At 44.5% G+C, this 20,233-nt stretch overlaps 1 protein-coding gene and 1 non-coding gene across 2 annotated transcripts in view; both read right to left on the bottom strand.

Moving 5' to 3' along the window:
* LOC147271704 (uncharacterized) overlaps positions 1–20,233 on the bottom strand; it is a 238,291-nt gene that overhangs the window by 110,715 nt on the left and 107,343 nt on the right. The gene's annotated exons all lie outside the window — the stretch shown is intronic.
* trnam-cau (transfer RNA methionine (anticodon CAU)) lies at positions 3,204–3,275 on the bottom strand. Its single transcript has one exon. It is a non-coding gene; the product is annotated as a tRNA-Met (tRNA).

Below are 20,233 nucleotides of genomic sequence, written 5' to 3'. Positions count from 1 at the left end.
TGATGACTCCTGAGTTGTTTCACAAAATGTGTGTGTGTGTGTGTGTGTGTGGGCAATATGTGTTATGGTTGTTATGGAGTTTATGGTTATTATCTCTGTTTCTTGTGTCTTTGTCTTTGTTGTCCTCCCCTTCGTCCGTCCTGGATTTTTGACCCTGGTTGCAGGAAGCGTGTGACCTCAACTCCTTTTTCTGTGTTGCTGAACGTAGAGCCTTGCTTCATTGTGCTAGCTAAAGTGTGATCCTCCCTGCTAATTCCTTATTTCGTTGACTAATTACCCACCAAAAATTAATACCTAACTGCTTTATTTGGCTGAAGTTTAAAAGACCATCATTCTGGCAGCAACAATCTTTCTGCCTTGTAAACACGCTAAGCTAACGATGGCTTCTCCCTCTTGTCCTCCTCTCTCCTGCTCAGAGTGCCACATGTTTTGTTCCTCCTCTGCCTCCTTTAGTGATACTGATAAGTGTGTTAAATGTAGTTTTCTTGTTGTGTTGGAGGTGAGGCTTAGCGATGTTGAATTGGACCTGCAGCGGCTCTACACCAAAAGCTGCGAGAGCTAGCCAACCCTCACTAGCTGGTGCAGACCAACTTAGCTTAGCTCCTAGCTTAGGCCCAACTAGTGCTTCCCCAGCAGCTCCCAAGCATCTGGGAGAGCGCCAAGAAAAGTTGGGCCTAAGCTAGGATGTGCTTGCTCATGAAGAATTGTTGGTTGTAAATTCATTTAAGGAGTGTTGAACTGGACCTGTTCTACTTGTAAAGTGTAACTTTTGTTGTTATTTGGTGCTTTACAGGGTGATGACTTGACTTCATTGCAGCTTTGACCTGAGCAGGTGTTCATTCACATCTCAGTAACAGGGGACACTTTATCACACCAGTGGACAAACATCAGCATTCATCACCCAGCAGCTCCTCTGATCAACAGAACAAGTTAAAGTATTCTGGAGAATGAGGGCATCGATCCCTCTACCTCTCACATGCTAAGCGAGCGCTCTACCATTTGAGCTAATTCCCCTGTTAAGGAGAACAGAAGATAATGCAGGTTGACCTTCATGCATGGTTGAATGAGCGTCACCAGTTGAAGCTTCTCTGGTTGACCAATGTAATGGAGACCAAGGGTTCCATGACATGAATGATTAATTGAAGGTAGCATTTGTCTTGGTATGAACAGTTTATGTAAATTAGAGGCACACACACATGTTAATGGTCAGGTTTATTGAATCAGCAAACATGTGAAACATTTTCTATGCCATGTGTGCCAGGGAGGGACCTGGGAAGCACAGGGGGACCAGCCATCCTGCCTGTGGAAAATGAAGACCCCAGTGTCGGTCAGTGGTAATCACTGTGCAAGGCCTGGTATTGAGTGTTGATCTAGTTTGTCTCATGTAAATGTGGCAGTTTCAGTCGTCACGTCAGTCCTCACCTCTTCCTGGTGGTTTCCTTAAAGGGGGTGGAGCCAAAAGGGGAGAGTGGCCCAAGGAAGCTCCTTAAGAGCTGTAGGTGCAAACCTTTGCTCCCAGATGGGGGAGGGGGTACAATCACAGGCGAGGTTCATTGAATGATGATGCATGTGGATGTATTATTGAGTTGGTGTAGTAGTCTGGAATCATGTATATATTTAGTCAGGTTAAGTTGTTGAGATGGTGCTGGTTTGATGTAAATATTGATTGTAGAGCATGGTTGTGGTCTCACCTCCACTCTATGGGCCATCCATCGTCATCTTCCTCTTATTCCTTACTAGTAAGGGTCACGGGGGGGGGGGGGGGCTGGAGCCTATCCCAGCATCTACGGGCGAGAGGCGGTGTTCACCCTGGACAGGTTGCCAGTCCATCGCAGGGCCAACATACAGAGACGAACAACCATTCACACTCACATCTACGGTCAATTTAGAGTATCAATCAGCCTAGTCCCCTAATTGCATGTCTTTGGACAGTGGGAGGAAGCCGGAGTACCTGGAGAGAACCCACACAGGCCTGGGGAGAACATGAAAACTCCACACAGAAAGATCCCACGCCCGAGCTGGGACCTTCTTGCTGTGAGGGCACAGTGCTAACCACTGCACCACCGTGCAGCCCCGCTCTAGGGGCTGGTCTGTCTAATTTCCTGCAGCCAGGAGGGGATAAATGGCAGTCAGGGGTTTTTAATGTAAGTTGATGGTGTCTCATGCAATCTCTTTCAATACTCCAGTGGTGGTTTAAGTGAAGAAAAACATGGGTTCGTCAGTAGGACTCTGTGTGTGTGTGTATGTGTGTGTGTGTGTGTGTTTCCATGCAGACTTTCCCTTGTGACAACCGATTTGATTTGGAAACCATCTCATCTAAATCTCCTCTCCAAAAACCCTCTTCTGCAACTTTGTACCCAAGTTGTCTCCTCACCAGGCACCACAGTATCCAGTAGGTTCAGTTAAAACAGTCATCAGTGATTAATGTTCATGTTCAATGATGAGGTTTTGATTTATTCTTCTAGAATCATCTGAACAAACCCTCCTCAACACAGTGAAGCCTTCATCTGACAGGAGGAGTTTCTTTTCCCAGTGATTCCACTGACAGTGAAAAGCTTCGTTCATCAGACTGGTCTGATAGGATCAACTACTGGTTGCTCTGGAGTGCAAACAGCAACCTGTCAGGAAACATTAGTCAGATCAAAGCCAAGATTAAAGCAAGAGCCTCCAGATCAAAGTCAGAATTGATGATGATGTCATCAGGGGGCTTTGATAGTGTATTTATTTGTACCTAGAATTCTGTCTTTGATCTCAGGAGGACATGAAAGAAACCCAATTGAGGAAAGCAAAGGAGAACATTCAGCTTCACTGGAAACACTTGAACTGTTGAACAGTAGAATTTGTTTGAAACAGTTTACAACACTGAGTGACAGGATTGAAGAGGGGAGATTTGGGTATTTTCAGTTTAATTCTAACTTTAAACTGGGCATGAACATTTTTAGTCGTTCATATTCTAATATACAGACGAAGTCATGACATTCCCTTTTTTTTAACCTGTCCTGTTCAGGAAATGGAAATGGAAATTTAGCTGCTATGTTGAATCAGAAGAACCTTTTGAAGTCTACTTTTGCTTCAGTCAGAAAGTGGACTGTTGTTAACTCTCACAATGGTTGGTGATTGTGGAGGAAGACAAAATCCTTATGAACCTCTTTTTAACAGACACACATTTCTAAAGACACTGGTTCATTTTATTTTTCTTCTTCTAGCAGAGGATGGTTTCGATCCATCGACCTCTGGGTTATGGGCCCAGCACGCTTCCTCTGCGCCACTCTGCTCTACCATTGACTGAACAGTCCTTGTTTTAGGAGAGCATTCTCTGTCTTTGTCTCTGCCCTGCTCTCCTGCTCTCTTTCCCCTCATTTAGTCCTTGACATGATCCATGCTCTACAGCTCTGCAGGTGGAATGAAGACCTGCGTCTGCTCTGCCCGTGCCGTCCTTCGTCTCAACCTAAATTGTTTGACCCACCTTTATAATGATCGGACTCGCTCCCGCTGAGCGCGCCAGACGCTGCAGACAACACAACCAAACTGGCCCCGATCAGAATTTGACAGGCCGAACTCGCGCCGAAATCTTTACAAAAAATCAATTTTTGTCACCCACGTGAAGATGGGTGGGAACATGCCCTAAAAACACCAAGAATAATATCCACCACCTTCTGAACGGGTCCTGGCCCGTCTCCTGCATCAGGGGCCGCCGCAGTCGCGCATCAGCTGTTCAACAGCTTTTCGCCGCAACACTCAATGAGACAAAGACATAGAAGCTCAAGCTGCTGTTGAGGAGGCTCTGATCGTATAGTGGTTAGTACTCTGTGTTGTGGCCGCAGCAACCCCGGTTCGAATCCGGGTCACGGCAGCATGAGATAAATTTCTTTGTGTGTAGTGATGGACACAAGCCAAGCAGAAATTTCCCACAATGCAATAGGGCAGTGTTTGGTCAGTGTTGAGCAGGCGTCAGTCTGACAATGATGTCATATTATTGTGTCATCACTTGACCAGACCCAAAAGTAGGCTCAGGTATCAGTTTCTTCTCAATGCTAACGTCTGCTAGCTTAGTCTGCTACTTTGATGGCTCTGCCTGCTCAAAGGTCCAGACCCCTGGATGTGGTGGTTCCTACCTGAACGTAGATTCTGTCAGCTCATGTTGTTAAATCAACTCACCAGGAACACCAGTAGATTTCAATGGACTGACAATGAGTCTCATTGAATGGTAAACATGTCAAATATGAAGTCATCACCTGAGGAGGTCTGCTGCTGGAATGAAGCTCCAGATATTCACAAGATATTCTAGATCTTAAGATAAAGCATTTTTATATTTGATTTATTGTTCATTAGCCTGCTTCACATTGTTTGATTTTATGTGTTGTATATCAATAGAACTTTGATCCACAACCTCCACAAACACTCTTGTCCAACTTTTGTGCCCAAATTTTCTCCTCATGAGGCACCAAATCAAGTCAAGTCATTTTTATTTGTTAGAACCAAATCACAACAAAAGTTCTCTCATGACTCTTTACTAGTAGAGCAGGTCCAGCACCAAACTGCTTCAATGAATCTACACCCAACAATTCTCCACCAGCAGCACATCCTGCAACAGTGGTGATGAACACCTTCCTTTTAACAGGCAGGAAGGTCGAGCAGATCCAGGATCAGTGGGGACGGCCTTCTGCTTTGACCGGTTGTATGTAAAGCTCCATCAGATTGGAACAACCTTTCCTCCTCACTTGGGTCTCTCTCTTCCTTTCTCATCTTCAAATCATCAAGCATTTTCAAACATCTGCTCTCGTTTCTGATGCACCTCCCCTTTTCTCTCCAGGATTCACTCTCTACTTGTTCTTGTTTGTTCTCTGTACTGTAAATATGTGGATATTTGTGTATGAATATGCATTGTGTACTTTAATGGTGCATGGAAGCAGTATTTATTTAGATGGGTGTTTAAATGTATGAGTATGTGAACACAGGCCCACTCCTTTTCTGCAGTGAGATCTCTGATCATACTTTGTAGAATACTGGATGGTGGGGGGGGGGGGGGGCTTTGGGGAACATTGTTGGCCTGTACCTGGGTGTATGATGTGTGTGTCCTTGTGTTGAAAATAGAATCTACTTTTATTATTGTTGTATTGTTGGTCATTATTTGTCAGGACCCCCTCCAAAATGAGATGGTGCATCTCAAGGGGCTGCCCTTGAAATCAAGAATCAAGAATGAAGGTGTCTGCTGGTCTTGGTGGACCCTCTGCTTCTCCAGCTGAGTCAACAGATTCCTGTGTATCCTGAGTCATTGTGTATCCTGGCTGCATTCAGCGCTTTCACTGCTGCAGCCTAGCTTGATTGCCAGTCAGGACAGGTGTTATTAAGAATGGAAGAGGGGACAGTTTTGGCAGGACAAGTTGCTCCACATTCAGGAGATGGTGGGAAGTTTCAAAGCTGCCATAAATCTTGATGACAAACTCCTTCACTGTGTGGTTCAGAGTCCCTGGTTTGATTGCAGCTTTGACCTGAGCAGGTGTTCATCCACATCTCAGTAACAGGGGGACACTTTATCACACCAGTGGACAAACATCAGCATTCATCACCCAGCAGCTCCTCTGATCAACAGAACAAGCTAAAGTATTCTGAGAAGGAGGGCATGGATCCCTCTACCTCTCACATGCTAAGCTAGCATGCTACCATTGGAGCTAAGTCCCTGCTAATGAGCAGCAGATGATGGAGGTTGACCTTCATGCAGGGTTGGATGAGCGTCACCACTTGAAGCTTCTCTGGTTCAACAAACCCTTGGGACCAAGACAGGAATTGGAACCTGTGCAGGTCCAGACCCATGTTTAAGTTGGTGGAGACAATTGTTTGAACCAGGGACTGAATGAAAAGACTTGCCCAGACTCCTGCTCGCTCTTCTGAACCGACCCCTCATCTCTGTGTGTAGACTGCCAGGCTGTCTTACTTTTCAATGGCACAGCAGCAGACAGCAAGAGGGTTGCTATGGTGCAGTTGGTAAAATCCCTATCAATGGTCTGCAGAAATATGCTGGGACTTCTTTTTTATTACGAACCAGAATTCAAAGACTGACCAAGGAAACCACAGCACAGAATTTAGAGATCAAAGAAAGAAATCAAAGACAGAACCTGAAGATCAGGAAATGGCACAGATCAATGAGATCCATGGACTCATCAGTGAAGGTTTTCTTTCAGGACATTTTCTACCCAGAGTGATAAAAGCAGCCAACACCTCCAGCACAGAGACCTGCCACACCTCTCCAGAGACCTGGGACATGATGGCAGTGGTGGGATTTGAACCCACGCCTCCTCAGAGACTGGAGCCTTAATCCAGCACCTTAGACCGCTGAGCCACACTACCTCACTGAGCAGGTCAGTGAGTTGGTCTGCTAAAGGCATGTTGAACAGGAAGTAACAATGATTTCAAACTTATTCTGAAGGGTGACCCCTTCCCTCCCGTGGTCACAGGAAGTGACGACAGCACCGCTTGAAGAAGCCAGGAAAGAAATGGTAAAAGGACTCAATTTAAACAGAGCCTTTCTATCTCAGCATACCATGCTAGCAAACCTCCTTTTGTCTGGTTTGGACAGACAGACAGACTACTTTATTAATCCCTTTTGGACGTTCCGCGAGGGAAATTGCACTCTCCTCAACATACATTCACAGCACTGTTACCATAGATTGGACTAAAAATAGCAAAGAAGAAAAAACAAAGACTATATATATATATATATATATATATATATATATATATATATATATACATACATACATACATACATACATATATATATACATACATATATATATGCATATATATACATACATACATACATATATACATACATACATATATATATACATACATATATATGCATATATATACATACATACATATATACATACATACATACATATATATATGCATATATATATATACAGGTCTTCAGTCTGGTTGTTGTTTGGTGACTGTGGATGAACACACAGGAGAAGTTGAGCATGAATCTGTGTTCCTGTTCACTTGAATACATGCAGGAGTGTGAGGTGGAAATACTACTGTTTATATTTGTTCTGATTTCAGAACTGTTGACACAACGGTGTCAGATTAAAGCATCTTCACCTTCCAGATGCTGGTCTCCTTCTGGGGTCCTGACTGACCTCCATCTTGTGTTCTGGATCCACCTGAACCCAGCAGCTCCAGATCCCTTCACTCCTTACAGGGATAGAAAATGGCTGCTGGATGGAAGTCCCCCAACTGTGGCTGTTCTGAAACTCTTCTCCTCAGTCACTCCTGAGTTGACACTGAGATGGAAACTCTGAGTATCAGGTTCAGAACAGCTGATCTGAGTTGGTCCAATCAACTGTGAGTGTGTTCACCTTGAGTGTCACACGTACACAACCACCACAAAATGACATCATCAATGGAGCCCTGATACCACGAGTCACCATGACAACCAAGAACAAAATAACAAGTTACTTTGAAACAAGACCTTCATATATTTATGATGACATCACCAATATGAGCCTTTTCTCTTTTCCAGGCTGTCTTACTTTTCAATGGCACAGCAGCAGACAGCAAGAGGGTTGCTATGGTGTAGCTGGTAAAATCCCTATCTATGGTCTGCAGAAATATGCTGGGACTTCTTTTTTATTATTAACCGAAATTCAAAGACTGACGAAAGACACCAAAGCACAGAATTTAGACATCAAAGAAAGAAATCAAAGACAGAACCTGAAGATCAGGAAATGGCACAGAACAATGAGATCCATGGACTCATCAGTGAAGGTTTTCTTTGGTTCACGGTCTCTTGTTGTCGTACTGGTGTGATGATGTCAGACCCTTCACATTCAGTTCAAACAGACTCCAAAGTGTAGCTGTGATGCAGAGGGCAGCAGCCTTGTGCTTGGTACCGTCATGGTTCTCTGCATTGTTAGCAAACTCACCAAAGACCTCCCTGAAAGCAGGATCATTTTCCCAGAGTGCTTTTTTAACCAAGTACCAATTTGTCCCTCTTTAAAAAACAACAAACAAAGATGAGGTCAGACTGAGATGGACGAGATGATATGGATGTGATTTATGGCTTTCAAACTCCAAATATTCAATTTTTCTTCAGGGCTTTTGAGAGGTTCTGGGTAATGAATGAAAATTTTAATTGGACAGAAACGACATGCGGGGTCACTGTGTGTGTTTACACGTGTGTGTATTTCTTGTTTTATGGTGTTGGAGACCATTTCCATCATCAACACTGATCAGGAGTCCTCATCCTCATGGGGACCAAAGACTGGCCCTGATGCAGCGCAATGCAGTTTGTGAGTTCTTGCATGAATTTCAGAGTGAAGGTCTGGACTGAGTTTAGTTTCAAATAAAGATTAAGATTCAGTTGGTTAAGATTAAGATTAAGATTAAGGTTAGGCTGCACATAGAATGAAGTTGATCGAATGTTCTCATAAGAATAGCTGGGCACACCTGAGTGTGTTTAAATGCAGACTTCCTCTTGTGACAACTGATGTCATTGGAAACCATCTTGAGGACATTTGGAGAAAGTTCAATCTTTTAGCTGCAGGTACAGTGACTTACAACACTGCAACAACAACAAAAAAACACCCTCCACAAACACTCTTGTCCAACATTTGTGCCCAAATTTTCTCCTCATGAGGCACCAAATCAGGTCAAGTCAGTTTTATTTGTTTAGAACCAAATCACTACAAAAACAGCCATGAAGTTGATCTGGTTGGCACTGGTATTTGTTCTTGCTGCAGCTCAGGAGTGATTCAGGAGAAGAGTTTCAGAACAGCCAAAGTTGGGGACTGGAATTCTAAAATGTCCCCTGGAACCAAACAACCTTGGGAGGTAAAACCTGCAATCATAGCCACTCAGATGCAGCAGCAGAAGAAGCTGTCATCCACCCTGACAGTCAGAGCATCAAGTCAAGAAAACATCACCATCTTGTAGTTCCAAACCTTCACCTGTCAGATTCAGCTACTTCTTATTGTGGGACTTTAAATTTGAACACAATGGAATTTGGACAAGGAGTTTTCCTTCAAGTCCAAACATCATCGTCCAGCCTCCAACCAGAGGTCCATCAGTTAACATGGAGCCACAGGTGGAGTCTGGATTCTTTTCTAGAATGAGACGGCAATGACAGTCCTGCCAAGTGACATCACTGACATGACAGGATGACTTCAGTCACGTGACAGGATGACTTCAGTCACATGACTGGATGACTTCAGTCACGTGACTGGATGACAGTGTAGATGCCAATGTAGAGGTTGGGGAAATAGTCTCTGAGAATCCAGCTTGAAGCCACTCCCTCCTTGTTCTTCAAAAACCCAAACAGAGACCGTCAGTCTCCGTCCAATCCTGTACTTGGTTCAATGTTGCTGTTCCATTTTGCAGCAGTAGGTGTCCCTGTGATACCAGGTTCAGTTCAAGAGTCCCAACTCCAGCTCATGTTGGTGACCTCAGTGGCAGGTAAAATGGCGCTTCAGTGGATCATGTGATCAACTCATGTGTGTCCTCACTGCTCCACAGGTCTGTCAAATGTTCTGGAAAATAGTTGGACCCAGCAGAGCTGCTAGATTAGGAGTTGATGGAGTCGTTGCAGATACCAGGGTCCAGTTCCATCCTCACTACCCCTGGTGACCATGTCAAAGTGTCCTTGAGTAAGAGACTTAACCCCTAAATACTTCTGATGAGTAGGTTGGCTCCTTGCATTGCAGCCTTCAGCATCAGTGTGTGAGTGTGTGTGAATGAGAGGACATTGTTCAGCTCCTTGAGTGCTGCTGAGGTAGAAAGGCTCTGTACAAACTGAGTCCTTTTACCATTTCTTTCCTGCTTCTAGCGGTGCTGTTGTCACTTCCTGTGACCGTGGAGGGAAGGAGTCCCCCATCAGAATAAGTTTTATATCATGATGTTACTTCCTCTTCAACACGCCTTTAGCAGACCAACTCAGAGAACAGCTCAGTGAGGTAGTGTGGCCGAGTGGTCTCAGGCGCTGGATTTAGGCTCCAGTCTCTGAGGAGGCGTGGGTTCAAATCCACCACTGCCATCATGTCCCAAGTCACTGGAGAGGTGTGGCAGGTTTCTCATAGCCTTTCCTCTCTCTTCCACTGGTATCTTCAAACCTGTGACCGAAAGAAGAACCCTCTCCTGAGTCCACAGACCTGAGCATCACTGCTCTGACTACCACGTTACCTCCTGGTTATCAGAGTGAAGTCATGGTGAGGTAGTCAGTTGTTCATTTTGTTTTATGACAGAGGCCTCATTGTGAATTAAATAATCCCATTTCTTTACTTGACGTTTCACGCTGTTTCGATTGAAAAAGACCAGTTCCTGGAGAAGATCTTCCAGGGGTCCAGGTTAAAGCGGTGCCCCAGCTGGCACCAGGCGCTGATCCAGGTCCTGCATGGGAGATACTGTCAGTTCTGTTCTGCCCTGCTCACAACCACAGGCTGGTGTTGAGGCCTGCAGCAACCAGGGCCCCAGTCACCAAGAGTATAAAGGCTGGTCATTGTGGCAGTGGGAGGAGTCAAAATGAAGACAGACCAATGTGAGCAGGACGTTCCTAGAGAAGTCATCCATCCACTTTCTATTCTTATCCTTTAAGGGTCACGGGGGGGGGGGGGGCGATCCCAGGTGACATTGTTCAAGAGGCAGGGTTCACCCTGGACAGGTCACCAGTCCATCAGGAGAAATGAGGTGGTCGGTATCATGCAACCTAAACTAAAACATTAGCCGGATCAAATTCAGATTAAAGCAAGTGTCTCCAGATCAAAGTCAGAATTCCTGATGATGTCATCAGGGCTTTGACAGTAGCTAGAATTCTGTCTTTGATCTCAGGAGGACATGAAAGAAACCCAATTGAGGAAAGTCGAGGAGAACATTCAGCTTCATTAGAAACACTTGAACTGTTGAACAGTAGAATTTGTTTGAAACAGTTTACAACACTGAGTGACAGGATTGAAGAGGGAAGAGTTTTGTATTTTAAATTTAATTCTATCAAGTCAAGTCAATTTTATTTATTTTGTGCCAAATCCCAACAGAAGTTATCTCATGACACTTTACAAGTTTATCTAATGAGACAGGTACCCTGGAAGGTATCACGTTGGCCCCCAGCACCACCCTAAGGAACCTAGGAGTTCTCTTTGATCAGGATCTGTCCTTTCATGCCCACATTCAGAAAATTTCTAGGACTGCTTTCTTTCATTTGTGAAACATTGCTGAGATCAGACACATCCTGTCTCAAAAAGATGCAGAAAAACTTGTCCATGCCTTTGTCACTTCCAGGCTGGATTACTGCAATTCCCTCCTATCAGGCTGCACCAGTAGGTCCCTCAAGACTCTCCAGCTGGTCCAGAACGCTGCTGCCTGACTAGAACTAGTAGAAGAGACCATGTCTCTCCTGTACTGGCCTCTCTGCATGGCTCCCTGTCAAATTTAGAAGAGAATTCAAAATTCTCCTTCTACCATCAAAGTCCTTAACAGTCAGGCTCCTTCATACCTGACAGAGCTCCTAGTCCCCTATTATCCAGCTAGAACCCTTCACTCCCAGGATGCGGGGTTACTGGTGGTTCCTAGAGTTCTAACAGTAGACTGGGAGCCAGAGCCTTCAGCTATCAGGCTCCCCTCCTGTGGAACCGTCTCACAGTTTCAGTCCAGGATGCAGACACCCTCTTGACCTATAAGAGCAGACGAAAGACCTTCCTTTTTGATCAGGCTTATAGTTGGGCTGCTTAGGCTGGCCCTCAGATATGCTGCTATAGGCTTAGGCTGCTGGGGGATCTCCCATGGTGCACTGGGCTTCTCTCTCCTCCTTTCTGTCCTCCTATATGTGTCATACATAAATCATACTCATATGTATTACTAACTCGTCTCCTTCTCCAGAGCCTTCAGGCTCCCCTCATCCCAGATGTGGGTGCTGCTGGAGGAGGCTGCAGACCTGAAGAGGCTCAAACTGCAACCCGTAGCTCCACCTGCTCACCGTCTGTCCATCAGTCTCTTCACTAATCTCTCTCTTTATCTCTGTCCCTCTCTTTCCTTCTGCATATCTGTCTTCCTCCATTATCTGTCTTTGTCTCTGCCCCGCTCTCCTGCTCTCTTTCCCTCCAACCGGTCAAAGCAGAAGGCCGTCCCCACTGATCCTGGATCTGCTCGATGTTCCTGTCTGTTAAAAGGAAGGTTTTCATCACCACTGTTGCAGGATGTGCTGCTGATGGAGAATTGTTGGGTGGAGGTTCATTGAAGGAGTTTGGTTCTAGACCTGCTCTACTAGTAAAGAGTCATGAGAGAACTTTGTTGTGATTTGGTTCAATAGAAATAAAACTGACTTGACCAGTGTCATTTGTGGTCTTTTGTTAATTGCATGCCACATGAAATTATTGTTGGTCAGTTTTCTAGCGACTGTCTCACAGTGGCAAGACAAGAACACTTCTACTTTTGATGATGACAGTTTGTTCAACACTAAACTTCATCCAGTCCCATGTTGTCAAACACTGGAACCTCCACAGCACCTGAACAGGAACTTGAACCCTGGACCCTCACATTAAAAGTCTGATGCTCTACCATCTGAGCTACTCAGGTTCTTTCTCCAGCATTGAGACAGGAACAGAAACACCTGTGAAGGTCAAACTGATGCTTTCTTGACTTGTTCAGTCCTCCATGTTAAAGTCCTCCATGCTTTTGATTGGCTCTGATTCTCTGTGGCAAAATCCAACAAGAGGCTCCAAAAATGTCCTGAATGTCGTAAGAATGCACAGGACAAGATGTTAGTTTCCTTCATGTCTGCAGTTCCTCCACTGGAAAGTAAAGTCAATGCTGCTCCTCTGCTGAAACCTGGGATCGGACCAGGGACCTTTAGATCTTCAGTCTAACGCTCTCCCAACTGAGCTGGTTCAGTTCTGAGTGAGGGCCCTGCTTCTGTCATTTATAATCTCTTCCACTCTCACTAGAACTTTGAGAGGATTGGAGCTTCTGAAGTCCTGAAACAAATCAAACCAGGGACTTTGAACTACACAGTGAAGGAGTTGATCATCAAGGTTGATGGCAGCTTATTAAGCTTATTAAGTTAAGTTAAGCTTTGATCAAATATAAGAAATGTAAATGAATTCAACATTGATTGCATTTCTCTCCTTTCTTTGGTGCCCTCAGACTTTCTGAGAACTGTAGGAGGAACTGCTCTCTGTTTGTTCTGCTCAATGGAGGAAGGAATGGAGCTCTAAGTTTTCCAGTTCCTACATCAGTGAATGGACTTTCTGTGCTGCAAGGAACCAAAGCTACTAAGGAGGATTACAGAGTTTGTCCTTGCTGGAGTCAGTGACTTAATAGAGTCTAACAAAGGGTTGAACCTGAATGAGACAGTCACCCTTCAACATGGGGCCATGGCAGAGTGAACCAAGAACACTACAATGGGGGTGAGAGTGGAGCCATGATGGATTCACAGTTCATCACCTCCACCATCATGTGGACCACCTGATCACCTCTCCCTCAACCTCTAAATAACTCATTCCCTGACCGGGAATCAAACCCGGGCCGCGGTGGTGAGAGCGCCGAATCCTAGCCACTAGACCATCAGGGACCACACTGAGCGCTCAAACAACAGAGACTATACACAATGACTCAAGAACACAGGACTCTGTTGTCTCAGCTTGAGATGCAGAGGGTCCACCAAGACCACCACACACCTCAGCCCCCTAAAGACAGTCCACCCCCAGGATCAGCTTCTATCACTCAGTGGTCCAGAACCATTATGAAGCCTGATCAGGAATGTGAGCAAAGCTCTTGGAACAGGCCTGCTGCCACCACAACTAAGATCCTGCAGGTCACTAGAAACTCCAGTGTCCAGCTGACAAGTGGACGTTCCTCTGATCTGTGGTGGTGCTGAGTTTATCAAACATCTCCAACAAGAAGATGAAGGAGGCCATCAACTCCTCCAAGCTCAACATCTATACTGGCTTTACTGGGAGATCAGGAGGTCAAAGCAGATCTTCCCCCTCCACCTCAGATGGTTTCTACTCACAGAGATGAGGGACCAGTTCAAACCAGCTACCTGGAGCTCCCTTAAGCCATTGTCCCCCTCAGCTAACATCTGGATCTGGACCTGCACCGGTGCTGACTTGTGTCTTGAGTCCCCAGAGTTTGTTGAACCAGAGAAGCTTCAACTGGTGGTGGTCGTACAACCAAGCGGGAAGGTGAGCCTGCATTGTCTGATCTGGAGCTAATAGGAATTAGCAAGTTAGCAACTGTTCTAGAGTTGCTGCTGAGTTGAATTAGAATTTATTTGTTGAAAGGTTCCAGTTTCTATGAGGTCAGGGAAGATTGGTGTGGATTCTAAAGGTCCCTGGTTGGATTCCCACCTCTCACAGAGGACCTGATGCTTCACGTGAGCTGTGGGATTGGTCTTTACTGCTGAGACAGAAAGAATCCTCCCACATTGGCTTCTTTTAACTGTCAACATTGGTTTGGCTCATTGGAACATTTTTAAACCCTCGTTGCTCAGATTTTACATTAATTTGATCATGACTTTAGACACATGTTCTGTTTATTAATTAAATAATCACTTGAGTTATGAATTTAGTGAGTCAACCAGACTTGGTCCATGACAAAAGTTAGTCTGGTTATTATTCAGTTTCCTTCCAGTTGGAACACACACACACACACACACACACGCACACACACACACACATTCACACATTTTGTGAACCAACTCAGGAGTCATCAGGTGTTTTACTCAGAGGGATTCATTCATGATAAATGAGCATGGAGGAGACCCAGTAATCATCAACACAAGCGTCACATGAGCAGGTCACCACCCACTTTTATTGATTGGTTCTTGTAAGAATCACTCCTAACGCCATCAGGAGGTCATTTTTTGTCCTGCCCTGTCTCAACTGTTGGAGCACAACTACAGCCTGAACTCTGTCACTACCTTATCCCTCCCTAACATCCTCATACAGACCCACTATCTGGACTAGCCTGACCCCCCTGACCCTCATCAGTCACTCGTAGTGCCTCACACTGGAGGGAATAGGAGCGTCTGTGAGCTCTGACTGTTGGGATGCACATCCATGTGATGAAGAGCTGTTTTAAACAGGGAATCAGTTGACCTCTTGACCTGTGTGGGCAGGTACAGAGGGACGATTCCATCATGAACAATAATATTACTAAACAAATGGGTCTTTAGCTTCTTTCTGAAGGCGTCCCCAGCGTCCTCATGTCCAGTGGGAGAGCGTTCCAGAGTCTAGGAGCTGCAACCTGGAAGGTTCACTCTCCTTCACTGAGGCTGAATCCCTGTGGTCAGTGAGGATAAGGGACCCCACAGGTATCACTAAAGTGCTTTAGACTGCAAAGCACTCAGCTAATCAAGCTGGGATCAACTGCTGTGGTGATCAAGGTATCATCATATATAACAAACAAAGAAAACAAAGTTGAGGAAAAGCACACAAAGAAGAAACTATGAACATGAACAGAGCATCTTCTACACCAGATGTCTCACGGCTCAGTAGACCTCTGGTTTGACCCGCAGCAGGTCCAGTCTCCAGGGTGCCCCCATCATTCTGCTTTTCAGTTGCAGGACATGCAGCAGAATCCCATCGCTCCTCTGCAGAAGAACATATGAGAGCATCTGCTTGCTGTTCTCTGGCTGGACGTAGGGGAGAGTCTGCTTGCTCTTCTCTGGCTGGACGTAGGGGAGAGTCTGCTTGCTCTTCTCTGGCTGGACGTAGGGGAGAGTCTGCTTGCTCTTCTCTGGCTGGACGTAGGGGAGAGTCTGCTTGCTCTTCTCTGGCTGGACGTAGGAGAGAGTCTGTTTGCTCTTCCCTGGCTGGACGTAGGGGAGAGTCTGCTTGCTCTTCTCTGACTGGACGTAGGGGAGAGTCTGCTTGCTCTTCTCTGGCTGGACGTAGGGGAGAGTCTGCTTGCTCTTCAGAAGTTTGCTGGACCTTCACTTGAAGGTTATGATTTTCCTCTTTCAAACAGCTTTTTAAATCATGAAGATTTCCCAGGATTTCCCACTGAGCACTGTTCCTTTTCTTCTTTTTTGTTCTCACTGCACATAGAAGACTCTGAACTTCACCGTTCAGACTCTCACTCTTTGTGGGGTCCTGGTCCTTCCTTGATTCGAGGTGGGCCAACTCTGCAGTGAAGGTCTCTGTCTCCTGAGATGCAGTAGAAACTCGTCTACTGCATCGTCTCCTCAAACATCCATTTTCTGCCTCTCTCTCCTCACTCTGGGATCTCAGCTGTTCAAGAGTCGTCTTCTTCTCAGTGAGTTCTTCTCTCATTTTGTTCTTCTCTGCCTGGATGGAGTTGAGCTCACACTTGAGGTCACACTTCTCCTTGTAAACCATCTTCACCTCAAGCTGAAGATTGTGGACTTGTGTGTTCAGGTCTCTGATCTGAGTCTGGTTCTCCTCCCTCACAGATTCAAGGTTGCCCACCATGGCAGACATGTTCTCTACCAGCTGATATGCAATAATCTTCTCTTGTCCAAGACTAGAAACCTGTCCCCACAAATTCTGGTTTTCTGTCCATCTCTTGTCACACAGAGACTGAAGCTGATCAAGCGCACTTTTCTTCTCAGTCAGGTCTTCCTCAAGACATTTCATCTCCACCTGTTCTCTCTCCCTCAGAGACTGAACCTGGGTCAGCTCTTTTCTGAGCTCATTGTTCTCTCCATCAACCTTCCTCCCCTCACGCTGAAGACTGTGGACTGTTGCGTTCAGATCTTCTATCTGAGTCTGGTTCTTGTCCTGGACCGTTTTGAGGTTGGCCACCACAGCAGTGAGGTTCTGGAGCTCCTGGATTGCTCTTTTATTCTCACGTTCAAGAGTAGAAACTTGTTCCCTCAAGTTCTGGTTTTCTGCATGTGTGTTGTCACACAGAGACTGAAGCTGCTCAAGGGCAGCTTTCTTCTCAGTCAGGTCCTCCTGCTCTGTCAGCCTTAGAGATGAAGGAGCAGGATCACATTGACCAGGATCATTCAGTGGATAAATACAGCTCCTACTGAGATCCACCAGATCTCTGAATGCTCCAACTATACAATCCAATGGAGTCATAGCCTTCTGTCCTGGGTTGATCTGAAGATCTTGAGCCAGACTAAATCTCCTGGAACTGTCAAGTGTTTAAAGACCAAAACTGCCTCATAAAAGTGGAGTCTGGATTCTTTTCTATAATGTGACGGCAATGACAGTCCTGCAGAGTGACATCACTGACATGACTGGATGACTTCAGTCACATGACTGGATGACAGTGTAGATTCCAATGTAGAGGTTGGGGAAATAGTCTCTGAGAATCCAACTTGAAGCCACGCCCTCCTTGTTCTTCAAAAACCCAAACAGCGACCATCAGTCTCCCTCCAATCCTGTACTTGGGTTCAATGTTGCTGTTCCATTTTGCAGCAGTAGGTGTCGCTGTGATACCAGGTTCAGTTCAAGAGTCCCAACTCCAGCTCATGTTGGTGACCTCAGTGGCAGGTAAAATGGCGCTTCAGTGGATCATGTGATCAACTCTTGTGTGTCCTCACTGCTCCACAGGTCTGTCAAATGTTCTGTAAAATAGTTGGACCCAGCAGAGCTGCTAGATTAGGAGTTGATGGAGTCGTTGCAGATACCAGGGTCCAAAGTCCAGCTTGAACCTGGTTTGTGCAGTTCTTTGTCAAGCTAGCAGCCATTCTTTTCACTGCCAAGCTAAAGTGACTTCTGTCAACAAAGGTCAACATACAAAAGGATATTTCTACTGTCAGTTCAAGATTTTGATCAAACTCCTTTTTCAGAGCTGGAACCTTCCTCTTGTGTCAGCTTTCTGTTCCCATCTCTATGGTAACGGTCAGGTTTGACCCACGTCTTCAATCAGCTGTCAAATAAACTAAAACAATTTTCTATCCTCCAAGTTGTTTCCATCTCTTGGTGACCTTGTTAGGCTTCCTTATCCATGGAAATATTGATTGATTGTGTGTGTTCAGATGCATGTGTGACACTTCTGTGTGATCTCTGCAGAGATGTTTCCTGCAGTTGAAGCACAATCCATTTGTCCTGCTGTCCTGACTGCTTGGGCAGTCCTGACCCTCTTTCTTCTGGAACCAGATCCTGAGTGGGGTTGTGGCTGTGGCTGTTCTGGTTGGTGTTGAGGCAGGGCTGCTGAGGAGGACGCTGTTGCACTCTTGGTGGATGTGGGTCCACAACACAAATGCAGTCTATGCAGACACATCAAGGATGGTCTTTGTTTGTTGTGTTGTTGTGCAGGTCGATGGGAGAACGAGGCTGATGAGAGTCCCTGAAGCTCCCATGACTGGGAGAGGAGCTGCTGGCAGGGTTGCTGACAGTGCACTTCTGACTTCAGGTTTGGCTCTGATTGTTGCTTTATCATCTTATTTTGATAACTGGTCCAGACAGACCCTCACTATTTGGTCATTCAGTGAAAAACATTTGTTGGTTTTATTTTGTTGAACTAGAGGTTCCTGACAAAGTCAAAAATCCTTGATACAATAAACAAATTGATGTGGTTCTTTGCTGCATTTAAAACCTCCAACAGGTCACACAGGAGGAAGGTTAAATCATGTGACCATCATCATTACAGCTGTTGACCTTGTTTAACTAGTTGGTGGTGCTAAATATCACCAGCTTGCTAACGTTAACTAGCTAATGTTGCTAGCTAGCTAATATCATTTTCAAACTTCAGGCCTAAATTTTGGATTGACTCTTAAAATTGTTCCCCTCACCTTTGTAACACCAGGTTTTGTCTTGATGATGTCACTGTCACTGCCTTTCTGATTCTAAAATATAAATGCATCCAAGAATAAAAAGTCAAACTGCCCCTCCATGGAAACATCATATTTAATATACTGCAATATTCTTTTCCAGTGTACTACACTATATTTTTGTTTTATCAGAGAGACTTTAATGTCTGTCTTTGATCTCTAAACTCTGACTCTGATGTCATTGGTGCTGACTGAATTCTACCCCCTGACAGACTGGGAAGGCTCATATTGGTGATGTCATCATAAATATATGAAGGTCTTGTTTCAGTGAATTGAAGTGAAATAACTTGTTATTTTGTTTGTTGTTGTCATGGTGATTCGTGGTATCAGGGCTCCATTGATGATGTCATTTTGTCATGGTTGTACACATGTGACACTCAAGGTGAACGTACTCACAGCTGATTGAGTATCAGGTTCAGAACAGCTGATCTGACTTGGTCCAGAGTTTCCATCTCAGTGTCAACTCAGGAGTGACTGAGGAGAAGAGTTTCAGAACAGCCACAGTTGGGGGACTTCCATCCAGCAGCCATTTTCTATCCCTGTAAGGAGTGAAGGGATCTGGAGCTGCTGGGTTCAGGTGGATCCAGAACACAAGATGGAGGTCAGTCAGGACCCCAGAAGGAGACCAGCATCTGGAAGGTGGAGATGCTTTAATCTGACACCGTTGTGTCAACAGTTCTGAAATCAGAACAAAAATAAACAGTAGTATTTCCACCTCACACTCCTGCATGTATTCAAGTGAACAGGAACACAGATTCATGCTCAACTTCTCCTGTGTGTTCATCCACAGTCACCAAACAACAACCAGACTGAAGACCTCCTTCATCCCCCGAGCCATTAAACTGTTAAACTCCTCACTGGAGGAGGGGAGGGCCAACAGAAGGACTGTAGGAGAGGGCTGAGCACCATTAGCTTAACCCAATAACAACTGGACACTCGTGCAATATAAGAGACTGTACATTATTATTATTATTATTATTATTATTATTATTATTATTATTATTATTATTATTGTTATTATTATTATTATTATTATAACTATTATATTTTTATTATATTATATCATCATCACCATTATTATATGATATCATCATCATTATTAGTGTTATTAGTATTATTATTGTTATAATAACAATTAAGAACAATTAATATTATGATTATTCCTGTCACTATGCAAATATACATAACCATCCAGGTACACACAGGCACAGGCACATGTATATATATATATATATATATATATATATATATATATATATGCATATATATATATATATGCATATATATATGCATATATATATATATGCATATATATATGCATATGTATGCATATATATGCATATATATATATGCGCATATATATGCATATATATAGATATATAGATATAGATATATATATATGCGCATATATATACATATATATATATATATCTAGAGATAGATATAGATATAGATATATAGATATATATGTAGTCTTTGTTTTCTCTTCTTTGC

This window comes from Aulostomus chinensis, chromosome 1 (assembly GCF_037954235.1).
Source record: "Aulostomus chinensis isolate RoL2024-O1b breed Wild chromosome 1, RoL_Achi_v1.0, whole genome shotgun sequence".
NCBI lineage: Eukaryota > Metazoa > Chordata > Actinopteri > Syngnathiformes > Aulostomidae > Aulostomus > Aulostomus chinensis.
This window is presented reverse-complemented; position numbering and strand designations above follow the sequence as displayed.